Below are 12,558 nucleotides of genomic sequence, written 5' to 3'. Positions count from 1 at the left end.
TTGGGATGGGAGTGTCAGAGACAGTGCGATTGGCACAGGACAGAGCAGAGTTTAGGGCTGTTGTACATAGGGTCGCTATGAGTCACAAGCGACTAGACGGCACATAACAACAACAACAACAGTATCAAAGACATTGATTGTGCATCTAAGCAAGATAAAGTCACTGGCAATTTCAATCTTTTCTCCATCTATCATGACATTGCTCTCTCATCCAATGTGAGGATTTTTGTCTTCTTGATATTGAAATGCAATCCATATTGAAAGCTATATATACTCTTTGATCTTCTGCAGCAAGCACTTCAAGTTCTCACTTTTAGCAAGCAAGGCTGTGACATCCACATAACACGGGCAAGTGTATCTTTCTCTGATCTTGATGCTATATTCTTCTTCATAAAGTCTAGATTCTCAAATGGAGAAATGAATACAGCACTGACATATACCTTTTTTTACTTTAAAACATCAGGCAAGCTCTGGTGGCCTGGTGGCAGGAAGCTGTACTGTCATCCCACAGGTGAGTGGTTCGAATCCACCAGAAGCTCTGCTGGAGAAGGAGGGACAATCTCCTCCTGTACCAGTAAGATCTGATTTGACAGTACACACATGAAAAATAATAATAATAAATGCAGTGTTCTGTTAAGGCATCTCTATATAACAGAATTTGTTTGTTTGTGTCTTCAATTCATAGCAATCTCTCTGAAACCTGCCCTATCCTGAGCCAATATCACTGACTCTGACACACCTACTCCCTATTCCCCATTTACTGTTATCAATCCATCTCATCCGGGTCTTCCTCTTTTGCACTGTCCCTCCACCCTTCCAAGCATGATGTCCTGGTAACTCCTATGTGCCCAAAGTACGTGAAATGGAGCTTCAAAACCCTAGCCTCAAAAGAGAAATTTGGTTTCACTCTCTCCAAGACAGAATTATTTGTTTTCTTGGTGATGATACTAAAAAAAAATAAATAAAAAATCCCAAAACTCACTGCCCTTGAGTCAGGACTTACTCATAACCTACCTTCCACTAGGTTACTGAGGATGTAAACTGAACAGGAGGATATTGATCATCTCTTTCCTGTGGGGCCACTGGTGGATTCGAATCTCCAGAGAAGTGACATCACTAGAAATACCTCAATAGAACACTAGTCAACAATGCAAAGGAATAAGCTAGTGAAACATGCATCAACATGGAACTTCATAAGCATGCTGCTAAGCAGCAAGACACCTGAGATTATATATTGTATTATTTCATTTACATGAAATTTCCAAACTAGACAAGTCTATAGAGATAATAAAGAGAATCTGAAACGCTCAGAAGATCAAAGTCTTCAATATGGATTACATCTTAACATCAAGACAAAAAAATCAACACTACTGGGCCAACAGGCAACATCATGATAAATGGAGAAAACACTGAAGCTGACAACAATTTCATCTTGCTTGGGTCCATAGTCAACATGCTTGGCACCAACAGTAAAGCAGTCAAAAGCCACATCATATTAGATAAATCTGCTGTCAAGGACCTCTCTAAAGTGTTAAAAAGCAATGATGTCAGTTTAAAAACTAAGGTATATCTAATTCAAGCAGTCTTTTCAATTATCTCTTATGCATCTGAAAATGGGACAATAACCAAGGATGACAGAAAAAGAATTGATACCTGTCGAGTTGTGGTGTTGGAGAAGAGTACTGAATATCCTACAGACTGCCAAAAGGACAGACAGACATGTCTTGGAGAAAATGCAACCAGGATAACTCTTCAGAGGCAAGAATGTGAAGCCTGTCTCAATATGCTGGGCATGTAAGTAAGGAGCATTCCATGGAAAAGAATATCATTCACGGAAAGACAGAGGGTCAGTAAAAGAGAGGAAGACCTTCAACAAGATGGTGCTCTCTTTGGTCGCGGCAACGAAAGCGAGATGATGAAGGGAACGTCATCGTTTGGAAAGCGTTGCAATAAGACGCACACGCTATGCCGCCGCTGTGGCTCCAAGGCCTACCACCTCCAAAAGTCCACTTGTGGCAAGTGTGGCTACCCCGCCAAGCGCAAGAGAAAGTGTAACTGGAGTGCCAAGGCTAAAAGGCTAAATACCACCGGTACTGGTCGCATGAGGCACCTAAAGATCGTTTACCGCAGATTCAGGCATGGATTCCGTGAAGGAACAACACCGAAACCCAAACGGGCAGCTGTTGCAGCATCCAGTTCATCTTAAGAATTCCACTGTTTAGTTATGCAATAAATGTTCTGGTATTATAAAAAAAAAAAAAAAAAAAAAAACCAAGATGGTGACACAGTGACTGTAACAATTAGTTCAAGTGTATCAGAGATGATAAGGATGGCACAGGATAAAGCAGGGTTCAAAGCTATTGTTCTTAGGGTCACTATGAGTTTATTGCTTAATGGCATCTAACAACATAGAGAAAAATAATGGACAAGAAAGATGGAAGGAGAACTGACATCTGGAAATATGGTGCTGGTGAGCATTACTGAATCAATGACTTGTAGAAGAATAAGCAAAACTGTCTTAGAGAAAGTACGGCCAAAATGCTTCTTAGAAGCATGGATGGCAAGAATTAAGTCTTGTTTACATTGAACAACTCATCAAGAAAGAACAACAGCTAGAAAATGGTATTAAGTGTGGTAAAGCAGTTGCTGTTATGTGCCATCAAGTCCATTCCATCATAATGACCCTATATGACAGAACAGAATTCCCCTACCAGGCTTCCTAAGCTGTAATCATTATAAGAGCAGTTCACTGGACTCCTAGTGAAAAGGTTTCTGGTGAAGAGGCAGTGGTAGGTTTGAACCTCTGATCTTTAGGTTTACAGCTGAGCACTTAACCACAACAAAGTAGATGGTCAACCAAAATCAAGGAACCCCTCCATTTGATGGAAATGCATTAGCTGCAGCAATGCACTCAAATATACCAAAGACTGTGAGGATGTCACTAGATTAGGAAACATTTCCTGTTATGAAAAAGGTTACCCAGCTGACCCTTCCGCAGGTTTTGAGAGGCAATAAGTTGCATGGGGAAACTGTTCAACCTACTCCAGTGGAACAGCTGGTGGATTCAAACCTCATACTTTTGTACTGACAGTTTATTCCCCTATCACTAAGCCACTAATAATATACTTTTTGGCTTTTTCCTTAAATCACCTTATTGATACTATTAATTCACTGTAAGTGTACAATACAGTGGCATATAGTATATTTACAGCAGTGTGCAATCATCATTCACATCAATTTTAGAAATTTTTTTGTCACCATCCTTTCCCCAAAACCTATGCCAAAATGCTAGGGGGTTTTTTTTGTTGTTGTTTGTTTGACTTTTTAAAATGTTGTTGTTATGTGCCATCGAGTCTCTTGCAACTCATAGCGACCCTATGTACAACAGCCCTAAACTCTGCTCTGCCCTATGCCAATCACACTGCCTATGACACACCCAACCCAATTACCCCAGTCACTGAATCAATCTACTTCAACAGAGGGTCTTCCCCTCCTGATCTGTCCCTCCACCCTCCCAAGCATGATGACCCTCTCCAAGGGCTGGTCCCTCCTTACAACATGTCCAAAGTATGTCAGACGAAGCCTCAGAATCCTTGCCTCCAAGGAGCAGCCTGGTTTAACCCTCTCAAGGATGAATCTGTTTGTTTTCTTGGCAGTCCATGGTACCTTCAATAATCTTCTCCAGCACCATAGCTCAAAGGCATCAATTCTCCTTCTATCCTTCCTAGTCATTGTCCAACTCTCTGACGCATAGCAAGTGATTGCAAAGACCATGGCCTGTATCAGGAAGCTTTAGCTATAAGCTATCGGATCAAGGGCTGGACAATGGGAGATAGGTGTTGAAGCTGGTGGGTAGAAGTGGATGGGCATCCTGGTGGATGGTGGAGCAGGGAAATAAGTAGGCCAAGACACTTGTGCCAACGGCAAGACAACACTGAAACCTTTTTAAAATAGAACTGTTTATTTTGTGATTTTAATGAAAGCCTACAGGAAAGTTAGATTTTCATTCATTCATTGTTGTACAATTTACCCCCAATCCCTCCCTTCCTCCGCTAGTTCACTTTTTTAAATATTCATTCACTATTGCACTATTAACTCCCTCCCCTCACCCCATCCTCTTTATAATGATGTACCTCTTTCTCTAGGCTGTTATCATATATATAATGCCTAATTATATATTCCTTTTAAACAATTCTTTCCTTCATCTATTCCAAAGCAATGTGCATTATCTAAACATTCTTTAAAAAAATTAAAAAGGAACACTTCATGAAATTGTGTGTCATCCTTGTACAGGGGCCATGCTAATCTTCTCTGTATTGTTTCAATTTTAGTATATGTGCTGCTGAAGTGACCACTATCTAGCCACTCTTATTCTATTCTCCTCCCAACCCCCTCCCCATGATTTATATAACAGTGGTGCTATGTAGGATTTGACCTTTTGTGACTGAGATATATCATTCAGCATAATGTCCTCCAGGGTCACCCATGTTGTTAATGTTTTACAGGCTCACTTTTTTCAGTCCTGTGTACTATTCCATTGTATGAATATACCATGGTTTTCCTATCCATTCATTTGTTGATTGGCATTTGGGTAGCTTCCGCCTCTTTGCTATGCAGCAATAAACATGGGTATGCAAATAAAAATGCTAAGTTTTATGAGAACATATTTACTCATCAATGAGAATCTTATTTTCAGCTGAGTCAGTCATTGGTTTAAACTAAACAGCTACATAATATTTTTTAAGTGTTCTTTCTCCTAACTTTATGAGTTAGGTTTATATCTGACAAATTGTTACTGGCTGGCTATAACTACAAAGTATAGCTTACGTTTTTTAATCAATAAATTTTCTCAGAGAAAGTTTTATTATTAACTGGCAAAAACAGTTATTTACATTATTGCTGCCACTTGTAAAACAATAAGGAACACAATTAAATTGAACAGTTGTATTTTATCTACTAATTTCAAAATACTATACAATAGATAGTAGTACCCTCATTGAGTGTCTACTGAATAGGATAATTAAAACTTCATTATAATTCAATACAAACATGTTTAAATCTCTGTGCTAACTTCTCACACAAAGGAGGGGAAGTCTTACTGTCCTTCAAAAATATAAGTCCAGAATAAAAGAAAAATAAGACCAAACTCACTGATCTAATCCTCCATCGAGTTTCCAAGGCTATGAATCTTTACATCAGACTACCCATCTTCTGTAAAGAGCCTAGTGGATTCAATCTACTAACTTTTCAGTTAGTAGGACAAATAGCACACTATACAACAGCTGCTCACACCTTCCTGAATCACATTCACCTCAGTGACACTGAGTCAAAACTGACTGGCAGAGCTGCCCCTTCGCAGGTTTTCAGAGGCTTTAAACCACATGGGAGAAGACTGACAATCTTTTTTCCTAGGAACAGCTGGTGAATTTGAACTGCCCACCTTTCGGCTGGCAGCATAACTCACTATCATAGGTCACCAGAGCTGCTTTCTTTTGAAAGGCCCTTTGAAAAGAACATATTCCCTCTATCTACTATTTGTTCTTGTAGCTCTAATTTAAATTAGATAAATGCTGATGTTAATTTGACACATATCAATCGAGATTCCTTTGCATGAAGCCTCAAATAGATGGATTTACAGTGATTGTAACAATGGACTTGAGCATATCAGAGATTATTAGGATGGTGTAGGATAGGGCAAATTTCAGATCTGTTATTCAAAGGGCTATTATTTGTTGTCATCTACTGAAGACACCTAAGAACAGCCCTCCTCTCTACTAGAAACAACTAACTAAAAACAATTCCTTTTATTCTAGTTCATACTGGTATTTAATATAATTTGGGACAAGCTACTACAAAACATATCAGTATATGTTTAATGTAGTCTTACTTTATACTGCTTTCTCTGAGAAACACTATAAAATCTTTATCCAATTCAGAATTCACTCATTGAGAGCTGGACAATCAATAAGGATGAGAAGAAGAATTGATGCCTTTGAGCTGTGATAAGAAGAGTACTGAACACCCCATGGACTGCCAAAAGAACAAACAACTATGTCTTGGACAAAGCACAGCTTTATTCGCCTCACATACTTTGGGCACATTTCTAAAAGAGGCTATTTCTTGGAGAAGGACCTCATGATTGGAAAAGGAAAAACAGCAAAAGAGAGAAAGACCCTCAAACAAGTGGACTGGCACAGTGACTGATGCAATGGACTTTAGTGTATCTGGAAGTGTAAGGAGGGCACAGGATAGGCAGGGTTCAGATTTGTTGTTCATAGGGTTGCTGTGGATCATACTAGATTCAACAGCTCCTAACAACAAAAGCAATTCAAAACACATTTCCTTTCCCTTAAGAATAGGCCTGTTAGTGAGGAAACTACAAAAAATACTTTGCATGGGAATTCAGCAAATATGACAACCCTTTAATGTCACTGTGTCTTTGGAAACTGCCAGGAAGAATAAAATATATGCAAGCAATTTTTCATAGGTTCAACCAGCAGTTACAATCTCTTCTAGGCAATGCTCTATTTGTACACTGAGATTTTCAGACAGAACTACTTAAACTACATTGTAGAGCCATCAGTAAAATACTGCAAAAGCAGTCAGTTTTCACAGAGTCACCACGGTCTCCTATTTCAATTGTGCTTGAACAGAACTCAGCACTTGCCAGTGTCCGCCCACATCAGTCATTTCCAGCCAGTCCTCTGCCACTTCTTCACAACAACAACAACAACAAAAAAGTAAATATATATTGTAAACGCACAAGAAGAAAAGAAAGTGATTAGGGGAGCTCTGATGGCCTAGTGGCAAGAAGATGCACTGCAACCCCAGAGGTAAGTGCTCTGCTGGAGAAGGAGGGGCAATCTCCTCCTGTACCAGTCAGATCCTATTTGATGATTGTTGTTGTTATGTGCCATGGAGTCGCTTGCAACTCATAGTGACCCTATGCACAGAAGGCCTAAACACCGTTCTATCCTGTACTAACCTTGCTGTCTCAAACACACTCATTCTCACCACTCCACTCACAAAATTGATCGAGGGTCATCCCCTCCTGCACTCACCGAGGGTCTTCCTCTCCTGCACCGTCCCTCCACTCTGCCAAAAATGAGGTCCCTCTCCAAGGACCAACCCCTCCTTGAAATATAACTAAAGTACGTCAGACGAGCTTCAGAATCCTTGACTCCAAGGAGCATTCTGGCTTCACCCTCTCCAGGACAAACCTGTTTGTTCTCCTGGCAGTTCATGGTATATTCAACACTCTTCTCCAGCACCACAGCTCAATGGCATCAATTCTCTTTCTATCATCTCTACTCACTGTCCAACTCTCTGATGCATAGCACATAATTGTAAATACTACAGCCTGGATCAGGCGCACCTTAGTCTCCAACCTGACATCATTGCTCTTCAGTACTCTTGAGAGGTCCCTCACAGCTGACTTTCCCACTGTAATTCATCTCCTGATTTCCTGGCTGCTGTTACCAAGAGTGTTGACTGTGGAACCAAGTAAACTAAAATGGTTAACTATCTCAATCTCTTCACCATCCATACTGATGCTGCCAATCGGCCCAGTGGTGAGAATCTTTGTTTTCTTAATGTTGAGCTTCAATGGTACACACACAAAATATAGTAAAATAAAAATTTTAAATAGTGATTAATAGCCCTGTAACCAGGAGAAATAGATGATGTCTAGCTAGTATAACTGACTACTCTTAAAGAGATGTCAGTAGATGATGGAATAGGAAAAGAAATTAAAAATGTAAAAAAGGCCAAGCTTAATGGTCAATAGAAACAAGAGCAACCCCTGAGACCATGTCCCCTCAGTCACCCTTCAAACTTGGGACAAAACTTAACCCACTGCTCAACTTTCAACCAAACAATATCTAGATCTGTAAGGTGACCAATAACACCAGCACGATACTCAACACCTTGGGATAAACAGCCATATAAGGTCAAAAGAGCAGCATATGTCCTCGCATAAAGCCCTGAAGGCAGGAAGCAGCAGGACAAAAGAATAAAACGGAAATGAGAATTATGGGGAAGAAATGGGGAAAGAAAGTATGATTACAATGCATTTGTAATTTAATGTTCTAAAACAATATGTGTATGATTGATGGAATGAAAAACCAACTACCTTTGTAAACTTTCATTTAAGTAACAATTTCAAAAAATTGATTAAAAGATACGGAATGAGCACAGCTTAGCTGTCAACCCTATTTAATATGAACACAAAATCCAGTAGAGAATGAGCTGAGTTGGTTCTTGCAGACTAACAAGAGCTGAGTTGAGCTGAGTTGCCTTGCAGTTGATTTCCACAAGTTGATCCTTAAATCTTTCTAAATAGATACTACTTGGTGGTAAACAGCCAGCTCTAACTCAAATGGATCCTAAGTGTATCAGAAACTCCAGGCCACCCTCACAATCTCAAACTCGAATATATAATTTACTTAAATTATATAATCTCTTTAAATACTAGCAATTGTTCTTACATATGAAACGCCTTCTGCTTTCAAGATTCTTTTTACTGCTCAATGTCACTGAGTTGGAACCAATCACAGCTGACCCATTTTTGGAGGCTATAAATCACATGGGAGAAGACAATCTTTCTCCTGTGGAGCAGCTGGTGGAATTGACCTGTCTGCTGCTGTTCAGTTAGCAGCACAACTCCTTTCCTACTAATCCACCAGAGCTCCCTTGCAATTTTATTAGAAAACACAAAATTTTTTCAGCTTAACTGTCAATAGCATTGATACTCTGTTACAAAAACTGACTTATCAGCAACATATTTATTGAGCTGGAAGTTTTTAATACATTTCTCTCTTCTGAAAGGATTAAGGATTTGAAACTTAGTACATAGTTTCTGTTGCTGTTATGTACTTGTCAAGCCTGAAGGACTCATAGCTGACCCTCCAGTGGTTTTCAAAGGCTATAAACTGCAGAAGAGGAGAATGACCATCTTACTCTCTTGGAGCAGCTCATGAATTTGAATGATGTGCTTCTGTGTTGGTAATGCAACTTCCATAGTACATTAAGAAAAACCATAAAGAAAAGGGTAGGTTATAAGAGCTTGACGACAGCTGGAATAATTTAAACTTTAACACAAATTGAATAGGCTTGACTATATATTGTGGGGATGGTTGTTCGGTTACAATCCTAAAGTTTTAAGGGTTCTTTCCATTTTTACTTCATTTTGACAGTGCCAATATAAACACTGAGAGGAAAATGAAATCAATACTGTACAGTTTTTCTTTTAAGGAATTGTTTTAAAAAATGAAATTAAATATGTAAATTTCAAGTTATTTTAGACAGACAACTACCAAATTCTCAGAAGTTGGTTAAGTTAGGAATTTTTAACTCCAATTTAGAGATTTCAGTCCTAATTCCAGGCTGGACAGTAAAATAAAATAGTTTATTTTATTATTTATACTCAAATTGTTACAAAACAGTATTCCATGAACATGAAGGCACATACTGAAAAATCAGATTTCATTCCTTTACCAACAGAGAAATAGAAAACTTGTTTAAAATGTTCACTGAAGCATTATTCATTATAATAAAACACACGAGGTTATATTTAAAGTGTAATTAACAAAAAACAAAACATAATTTCAAAATGTCATTTGTAAGTATGTTAGCAAAAGTCAAAAATATATTCATGAATCAAAAAATGTTTAAGAATGTCAATTTTCTTATAGTAAATGATCTTTATTTTAAAAAAGTTTTAATTGCCATTGAAAAATCTAATGGAAGAAACAGGCAAAGCAAACCTTAAATTCATATAGAAGTGTAAGGGACCCACAAGAGTCAAAATAATCTTGAAAAAGATCCAAGCTGGCAGATGTATACTTCCCAAATTCAAAATGTACTACAAAGCTACAATAATCAAAACAGTGTGGTACTACAGTGAAGACAGAGAATAGAAAGGATTGAGAATCCAGGAATGTATTTTCAACAAAAATAGAGTGAGTCTTCAACAAATGATGCTGTGACAACTGGATGTTGTTGTTGTTAGGTGCCATCAAGTCGTAGATGACTCACAGCGACCCAAGGAACGAAATACCTGAGCACGGTTCATAGAGTTTCCGGAGGCAAGCCATTTCGGTAGTGGATGCCACTCCTCTTTCCAAGCTTATTTTAATCGGGGAGCTCCACCAAACACTGTGCACCCTAGGTAACCATTATCACATTTGGCACATCAGTGTCACAGTGTTTAGCATCACAGCAACCACAAGTTACCTCTGTACAGTAATGTACAGACCACTGGATAGTCATACAAAATAATTAACTTATAACCCCTTCCATGCAATATACACAAAAATTAACTTCATTTGGTTCATAAACCTAAACAGAAAAGCTAAAATTATTTAAAAGATGCATAGGAAAACAAAGTAGTAAATCTCTGTAATCTTTGTTTGTTGTTGTGATTGTTGTTATTGTTGTTAGGTGCCACTGAGTCTAGCACAGTGACCCTATGAACCACAGATCTGAACCTATCCTATGCCATCTTTCTGATACCCTGAAGCCCACTGCTGCAGTCACTATGTCAATCCTCTTGGTTGAGGGTCATCTTCTCCTTTGCCATCCTTCTACCTTCCCCAGCATGATGTCCCTGTCTAATGAAATCCTGAGTTAGGCAAAGACTTTTCTTTAGGAAAACAAAAACACAAATGATATCTATTTTTATAGGATCAAATTGACAATAGTAACTCAAAGATTAGGCAAAAAATTTAGGGGCAATGAGTTCAAGTTAATATGAGAAGAACTTAAAAAAGGAATGTGAAAATAGTTGCACAATTCAAAGAATGTAATCAATGTCACTGAAATGGGCATGCAGAAACTGGTGGCATGTTTTACTAACAAAACAAAAAAATTATTTAAAGAATACATACATGATTAAAAAAAGATAAATTGGATTGCATCAAAATTAAAACTTGTGCTTCAAAATGTACCATTTTAAAAGTGATGAGATAATTCTCAAACCAAGGAAAATATATATGTGCAAATTATGTACTTATAAAAGCAGGCAACATACACAAGAAAAAAAATGCTCAACATCTTTAGTCATCAGAGAATTGCAAGTCATAACTACGAGGATCCACTACCACACACTCACTAAAATACCTACTATGGAAAATTATTGGAACTCTCAGACATTGCTGGTGGAACTGTAAAAGAGTGCAGCCACTTTAGAAAACAATGTGGCAGTTTTTCAAATCATTAAACATAGATCTAAATGTAAATACATGATCTACCAGATAACTCCTTACTATACAGTGCAAAGAAATAAAACCATGACCCAAGCCTTGTTGACAAATGTCAAAAGTAGCTTTATTTCTATCCGTTAAAAAATGTCCATCAACTGATGAAAGAATAAAGAAAATGTTCCATGGACATCATGATCGGAGGGATGGAGAGAGAGTGCAGGAGAGGAAGACCTCGATGAAATGGTTTGATACAGGTAACTGGGGTAATGGGAGTTGGTGTGTGAGACTGGCTCAGTACAGGGAAGAATTCAGAGCTGCTGTACATAGGGTCGCTGTGGGTCACAGCCGACTGATGGCACCTAACAACAATTGCATGTAATGGAATATTACTCAGTAATAAAAAAGAATGAAGTCCTGGTTCATGCTACAACATGGATAAATCCTGAAAACATATTAAGTGAAAGAAGCAGTCACAAAAGACCACATATTAATTATGAGAGTCCACTTACATGAAATGTTCAGAACAGACATACAGATAATGACAGAAAATAAGATCGGTAGTTGTCAAGAGTAGGAAGAAGAAAAAATGAGGTCTAACTGCTAATGAGTTTCTGAGATAAGTGCTCTGAAACTGATTCCACACCTCAGTAAACACTTAAAACCACTGTATTTTAACACTGCAACTGGATTTAGTGTACAGCTCACGAATTTTCTCCCCATAAAGCTGTACAACTAACAAAAAACCCCTAATATCTACTAGTTATTGCTTGTGGAAAACATTTCACATTTATATCATGCGAGTCCATGCTTGGTACACATCGAATTAAAAATTTAGGAACTACTTCTTATTAAGTTAAAGATTACTCTTTTAAAGACCTCTCTAAATCTTAAAATGGAAGTGTAGTACTTGCAACTGTCAGGACATAATAAAACTCATCATCCAAGATACCTGGGTAAACACGCTCTAACGTGCATGACTGACCTGCACTTCCCATTGCAGCAAACAATAACTGCAGGAAAACACTCCACAGGGAATCACTCTAAAGGAAAACATTAATACTACGCTCGGGAGAGGGGTGTGGAAAGAATGAGGAAGGGGAAAGAGCCCAGGAGGCAAGAGGAAGTCTTAGTGCAGTTAAGCCCAATGGCATTAAATTCAACTTTTATACGCTTTGTGAACAGGCCCCAAGGCAAATCCTGGGAGCCGACAGACAGCTAAGTTGCGCGGCCGAGAGGAAGTGCTTCTCCAGCCCAACCCTGCACGGGATTCCGTGTGGAAATGGGGGGCACAGGGAATACGACGGGGGCCTAGGGTGGCAGAAGGAAGGCGGCGGGCTGCCCCCAGCCGGCGCTCCCG

General features: G+C 38.7%; 1 protein-coding gene and 1 pseudogene across 1 annotated transcript in view; one reads left to right on the top strand and one right to left on the bottom strand.

Annotated features, from left to right (window-relative positions):
* LOC102843763 (FCH domain only protein 2-like) overlaps positions 1-12,558 on the bottom strand; it is a 205,421-nt gene that overhangs the window by 155,103 nt on the left and 37,760 nt on the right.
* LOC102869277 lies at positions 1,913-2,233 on the top strand (annotated as a pseudogene).

This window comes from Elephantulus edwardii, unplaced genomic scaffold (assembly GCF_000299155.1).
Source record: "Elephantulus edwardii isolate Elephantulus edwardi_28Jun2011 unplaced genomic scaffold, EleEdw1.0 scaffold00244, whole genome shotgun sequence".
Lineage (NCBI taxonomy): Eukaryota > Metazoa > Chordata > Mammalia > Macroscelidea > Macroscelididae > Elephantulus > Elephantulus edwardii.
This window is presented reverse-complemented; position numbering and strand designations above follow the sequence as displayed.